Raw genomic sequence first — 7258 nt, 5'->3', positions numbered from 1 at the left:
TGACTTCGCATGGAAAGCTCACATGAATTCTATTGAAAGACTTGCCTGAGACCGACAGTGGTACCAAAAATGTTAATTTCCAAGAGACAATACCATAATCTTCTCATAAGCCGCGTGAGGTAAACAACCAATAATATAAGACAAATGAATGATTTTTCATCATGATCGTTTTGATGACGAAACCATTGAGAATATTTCATTTTTTAAAAATAAATTCGTCGACCTGTCACATTCTGGCGGGAATCGGGTGTGAAAAAACTCTCAAGTACAATTAATGACGATATAAAAACAAGCCAAAAGAAAACGAAGAATAAGACTACGCCACAAATATTGTAATATTTGTCTAATAATCAAGTCAAAAGTCAATAAGATAAGATAAAATAACACCGAAATGCCTCATGTGTTCGTTCGTCTTCACTTCTTTTTTATCAAAAAATCAAAAGCCAAAAGTCAACAACATTGCAGTACAAACAGTTCAGAATAAAGGCAAATTATAATTTCGTAAACAAAGGGAAGTAATACAATAAATTCTTCATTCATCTATATTTTCAACAAATATGTTCTTAGGAAAACTCACTGCTTTGATCTGGAATCATGCCAGTGGAGGTCAATATTTGAATCTTAAGTCAAAATCGGGAGTTTGACCCACTGCCCGGAAACGGTGAAATGTCTCGTTAAACCAGATGCCAAAAAAGGAATTTTAGAGTTAAAACGAATATAAATGTGAAATTTAAGTTTTTGTCAGTTTAAGGAACGGAGAAGCCCTTTGTTAAAATTTAAAAAGTGGGGGAAATTGTCTTGTAAAGATCATAATCTATGAACATATTTCGTTCTAAGCTTCTCTTCATCAAATGGTATCACATTTAAATCATAGAAAACGATACATATCCATCTAGTCTCCCCTTAACCAAGATCAGCCGGAAAATTTTTTAAAAGCCGTTTTCCGGCTATAAAGCCGGAAAAGGGGCAACCTTGAAGGAAGTATGTAGGTTATTCATTCTCTTCAATAAATCATAAAAACTTAACCAAAAGTCTAATAGTTATTACTATAAATTCATTTAGCGCTTAGAGCACACCGACATAATACCGCTTTGAGGCAAAGAGTCACCAATACCAAAATTTGATTTTCAAAAAAAAAAAAATATTAATAATAATTCTGTTGAAGACATTGTGTCACTAGTAGGCCCTATATTATGACATTAAAATAGAAATATATTTCCAACCGTATTTTGGACTGATAATATTACAAAAAGTCTCCACAAAAATATAGCTTTAAATTATTAAATAAGTCTGCTGATTTAATTAAATTATAACTTTATTATATATATATATATATATATATATATATATATATATATATATATATATATATATATATATATATTGATAACAACCGTGCTTCTCAAACGCACTTCACACACAAGATTATTTTTATCACTATCCTTTTGTGTCTGGATAGTGACAAGTTTTAAGGCACTAAATATTATTACACTCTTATTTGGAGATTTGATATTACAACACGCGTCTCTTTTTATTTGTCACCAAACAGGACAACACAACCAGCCAGCATTGAGTATTTTATAACACAGGTTTGCCTTCTCTGTGTTATACTTTATTGGCACTTGGACACATGGAACAGATCGAACTTTTCTGTTCTATGATGTTAATGGTCACTCTTTGATCGAACTGACATTGCATAGATCGGCCTTCTCTATGCTATGATTTTTTTTGTCACAGTAATACAGATCGGCCTTTTCTAGAGGGAATGAGATTAGCGGAAGAGTAGCGTCCCTTGATTGGACGTCACCGGCGGAGAAGTTATTAGAGAGAGAACGTCAATATGGTTCTGCGCATGCGTCTCTCGTCCTCGCTTCCTGTGAAACCGCGCGGTTAGTTAAAGTTTCTCAGCGATCTTTAAGTTGACGTTCTCTCTGTAAGGTGACGTCCAATCAAGGGAAGCTACTCTTCCGCTAATCTTATTCCCTATAGATAGTTCGAAGATGACGTCACTCAGGTCTTTGTTATTGTTTTTTGCCATCCGCGTTTATGAGTAATGCTCACTGAACTGTATTAACCCGACTATAAACGTTCATGGATACACACAGTTTTGTGTGTTGGTCCGTTATACTTCCGGATGGCAATGTTATGAGCTTCTTAGCCAAGCGCATACTATCTATATAATATTATGGTGAGTAATTTTCATTGGACGACCGAGAAGGGTTGTCAACACAAGATAGCCAAACAACAGGTTTGAAAATAAACAACTTATAAAAGTTTTATTGGCCAAAGTGGTTTAAATAGAGGCTTTTTCTATTTAAAAATTATTGAATAAAAAGAGGACTTTAGTCACTTTAAAAATAACCAAAAAGATACCGCTAATAACGTTTCTAGCGAGAGAAAAAAAATATTCCTAAGCCTAGAACAAAAGTCAATTAAATTAATTTTTTTTTTTTGTCGTTCTTGTTCTAAGCTTAAGAAGGGTTTTAAGCCCGAAACCTTCCGTGTTAATTTTTTTTTTTTCAAATCTATTTTATTCTTTATTGTTCAATTCTTTTTATAGTCTAGTCTCCGTCAGTCTAGTATTCACATGGTCAGTTTGCATCAGTGTTAATTAAGGCGATACGGGTCATGTTCTTGGTAGGCTGGTCAATCTGAGGTATATTCGTGACCTTTAGTTAAGTCAAGGTACGAACAAACTTATTGATTGACCATCGTATGAATGAACTTTTGAGTTATCAATACATCAATACGGCAATGAAGTGCAAATACGATCTTAGTATCGATTTATTGATATTGTATTGTTAGTATAGCCTGTGTGACGTCAATATTTCCTTGTCAGATTTGTAAGTGTAAGTAATATCGATATTGGTCATATCGTGAGCATCTGACAACTCGACCCTGCTCTGAAAAAAAACAAAAACAAATACAAACCCAATATTTTTCAAATTTTGGCCAGAAAATCATTCCTACAAACATCGACAGAATTCCCAGTTTTACGAGTTTCTGACCAGAAGGTGATTTTAATCGATAGCTATTTATTTATGGCGACTTTTTAAGTAATATTGGCACAAGCAGATAAGCTGTAAATAAACCTGACTGTGTTTTTGATAATAATATAATTGCGGTTTTTTTTCCCTCGAAAATGTGGTATTTGAATGCAATATTACAGAAAAGTGATAAGGAAGTTTGAATTTGATTTTACAATCTTTTATGATTTTGGGGGTGTATTTCTTTTTTAATTAAAAAAAAATAGTTTTGTATCGTGTTTTCTTTTTTTCTTTTTAGAGGTGTTTGGCTTTTCACACTTATACTAAATCCAAATGATATAGATAATGAATAATGAGCGTTGTGTCAGAATCCGCGACACGTTGGAAATACCCCTATTATAGTAAAGAGATATAACTCTTTAATTCAAAACGTTTTTTGCACAGTTATGTCCCGTTGCTATAAATAATTAATAAATGTTTCAATGAAGATGCTTAAGATCCGCAAAATCTACTTATACCCGATAACGATAATAATAATAATAATAATAATAATAATAATAATAATAATAATAATAATAATAATAATAATAATAATAATAATAATAATAATAATAATAAATAATAATAATAATAATAATAATAATAATAATAATAATAATAAAAATATAATAATAATAATAATAAATAAATAATAATATAATAATAATAATAATAATAATAATAATAATAATAATAATAATAATAATAATAATAATATAATAATATAATAGTAGTATAATAGTAGTAGTAGTATATAGTATATAATAATAATAATAATAATAATAATAATAATAATAATAATAATAATAATAATATAATAATAATAATAATAATAATAATAATAATAAATCCCTGTAGGAAATTAGATATTAAAAATATTCACGTGCAATAACTGTTTTGTTATTTGTAACCCATCGCGTCAAGCAGGTATTATGTCGGTAGGACAAGGTTACCAAAAATTGACTATAAAGTTAAAAATGATCAGAAATGTGAAAATTTGGATTTGTATCGACGTGCACGTATTTGCAGATCTGATCACCCAAATTGGTATGGCCTCTTTGTTGTAATGGAAATACTGTCAAACCAACGCGTTGAAGTTGAAGCCATAATTGAGTCTGGCTATCAGACCTGCAAATAATATGTTCACGCACGTCGGATTTTATGCACTTTATATAACTGACTTGATTCATTATTCTCCACGTGTACTTATGTGCAGGTCTGTTTGGAAATGCTCTCAAGAGAGAGAGAGAGAGAGAGAGAGAGAGAGAGAGAGAGAGAGATAGGGGGAAATAGAGAGGCGAGAGACAGAGAGAGTAAGAGAGATGGAGAGAGAGAGAGAAGAAAGTGAGAGAGAAGATATATATATATAATATATATATATATATATTATATATATATATATATAGAGAGAGAGAGAGAGAGAGAGAGAGAGAGAGAGAGAAAAGAGAGAGAGGGGGGTGCGGGAGAACGAGTAGGAAAGAACATTGTTAAATTAAATAAATTAAGCTGTTACTGTTGTCATAATTCTATATATATACATTCCAATTGTGTCGCCACGACAGATGCAAACTTGAATGCTATTCCATGGATTTTTTAAATATCTAAATACAATGTGCTAATTGGTTTTGCCATTTCATTTTATTCTGCATTATAATGATAAATATATGAATAAAATTCGAGTGATACTGCTTACTTTGTTACTTTCAATGAATTATACTTAAGGTGACGGAAAGCGTCGTTGTCTCTGTCCAAAAAGGTTATTATTTTAGCGCCTAACTGGCTCCGTGGCTCGCCCTACGTTTCAAATGTACTTACTTTGGCCTTTTGTCCTTACAGGGACATCAACAAAAGTCCTCCACTTTTTTTTCTGTCTTGTGCCATCACTTCCAATCCCCTCCATGTGTGTCCAGAACAGGGACATCAACGAAAGTCCTCCACTTTTTTCTGTCTTGTGCCATCACTTCCAATCCCTTCCATGTGTGTCCAAAACAGGGACATCAACTAAAGTCCTCCACTTTTTTTCTGTCGTCTTGTGCCATCACTTCCAATCCCTTCCATGTGTGTCCAGAACAGGGACATCAACGAAAGTCCTCCACTTTTTTCTGTCTTGTGCCATCACTTCCAATCCCTTCCATGTGTGTCCAGAACAGGGACATCAACGAAAGTCCTCCACTTTTTCTGTCTTGTGCCATCACTTCCAATCCCCTCCATGTGTGTCCAGAACAGGGACATCAACTAAAGTCCTCCACTTTTTTCTGTCTTGTGCAATCACTTCCAATCCCCTCTATGTGTGTCCAGAACGCCGAGTATCTGAGTCTGCTTCGGACATCTCTTCGCCAGGTGTTTTTTTGGGCGGCCCTTTTTTCGTTTGCCTTGTGGATTCCAGGACAATATCAAGCTTGCCTGGTGATGCTTGTTGACAGTTTCCTAAGAATGTGACCAATTAATGGAGATTTGTGCGCTCTTTCATTATTTGGAAATCATAAAAAATTAAGCGCTTACGGCATCGTGTTTAGTATGGATAAGCGTTGTATCAATACTCTTTTTTTTTTAGTTTAAAGTGAGCCAAAAGTGAACTTAAAGAGAAAGAATTTATCAATGCGCCTATACTACCTTAAAGTCCCATCAAGGCACAAACAATACATTAAACACGAATTACTATATTGGTACATAACAGAAAGATGATTTAAAAGGGGGGGGGGGGGTAAACTATCATCTCTCAAAAAAAAAGGAACTAATCAGCTAATGTTGTTTTTTTTTTTGTTTTTTTTTTTGTTTTTTGGGGGGGTTTTTTAAGGTTTTACGGCGCTTGCAACACTTAGGCCATATCGGCGTCAGTACAAAGGAAGAAAATTGGATAGTAAAAACATTCTAAGGTGTACAATTGAAAGGACTTTAAGAAAATGTAAGACAAAGGGGAATGGTTCAAATAGGGAACAGATGCAGAATCCAAGAGCACACAATCAGTGTACTCAGTTTGAGATCACCTGCCTAAAGTCTCATCCAGACACCAGCACAAGATTGCACTGAGAGGAAGACTTTCAAATGTTTACAAATCTAGTGTAAATTAAAAACAAAAAGTGCATAACATGAAGGTGATTTAAATTGAAAAAAATATCATCACCCAAAACTATAACTATACATTCGACTGTTTTCCTCCTCCCAGCCAAGGACTCCGACCAGGGTCAGGACGAAACTAAGTTATCTCATCCCAAGACAAAAACAGAAAGCTTGTTGGAAAACAGATACAGGGGGTAGAAGACACAGTAAGTGCCTCCCTGCCTACTTTGGGAGGTCAGGAACCCCACCCAGACTCTTGCTTCTGACAATTACAATGATAAAACCAATGATACAGATATCTCCCCTATATCCATATCGCACAATCAACTTGTAAATTTGATGGAAACTAGGACTGCTGAAATTCGTGGGCAATTATTTGCTTTTGTTTTTATTGTTTCTAAGGGTTTAATGGTCCTAGCGACACATTTAGGTCATATCAGCGCCAGTAAAAGGAAAGAAAATTGGATAGTAAAAACATTCTTTATTTACAATTAAAAGGACACAAGAAAAAGTAAATAAAGGGGAATTGTTTAAATAGGGAACAGTTGTAGATTCCAAGAGCACACTATCCGTGTACTCGGTTTAATATCACCTAAAAGTCTCATCCAGACACAAGTACAAGAACCGATTAAGAGGAATACACTCAAATGTTTACAAAGCACATATTCATAAAATTTTAAAAATTACAGTGCATAACAGAGAGATAATTTACAAGGAAAAAAATATCATCTCCCAAAACTATAACTCTAAACTCAACTGTTTCCCTCTCAGCAAAGGATTCCGGTCATGGTCAAGACAAAACTTAGTTATCTCATTCCAAGACAAAGACAGACAGCTATTATTGGAAAACAGATATAAGGTGATAGAAGACACAGTAAGTACCTCCCTGCCCACTAGGGTCAATCATTTAATGTAAAAAAAAAAGGAACTAATAAGCACAATGTTGGTTGTTATCTATTTATTAACGATGCTTTAAGAAAATGCTCTATAAATACCGATTAATTTTGAATCGAAATGAGAGAAAATATAATGTCAAAAAGAGCCTTGTTTGTTTGTTCTTCAGATAGAAACAGTTGATTCCGGTGGCAAGTATAATCAGCTGATCCCCCCCAGGAAATAGCGGACTTTGGGACAAGAATAAGCAGCTGATCCGTCCACGAAATAGCGGACTT

Source organism: Berghia stephanieae, chromosome 8 (genome assembly GCF_034508935.2).
Source record: "Berghia stephanieae isolate SIO BIC M18660-M18661 chromosome 8, UCSD_Bste_1.3, whole genome shotgun sequence".
NCBI classification, from domain to species: Eukaryota; Metazoa; Mollusca; class Gastropoda; order Nudibranchia; family Aeolidiidae; genus Berghia; species Berghia stephanieae.
Note: the sequence above shows the minus strand (reverse complement) of the source record.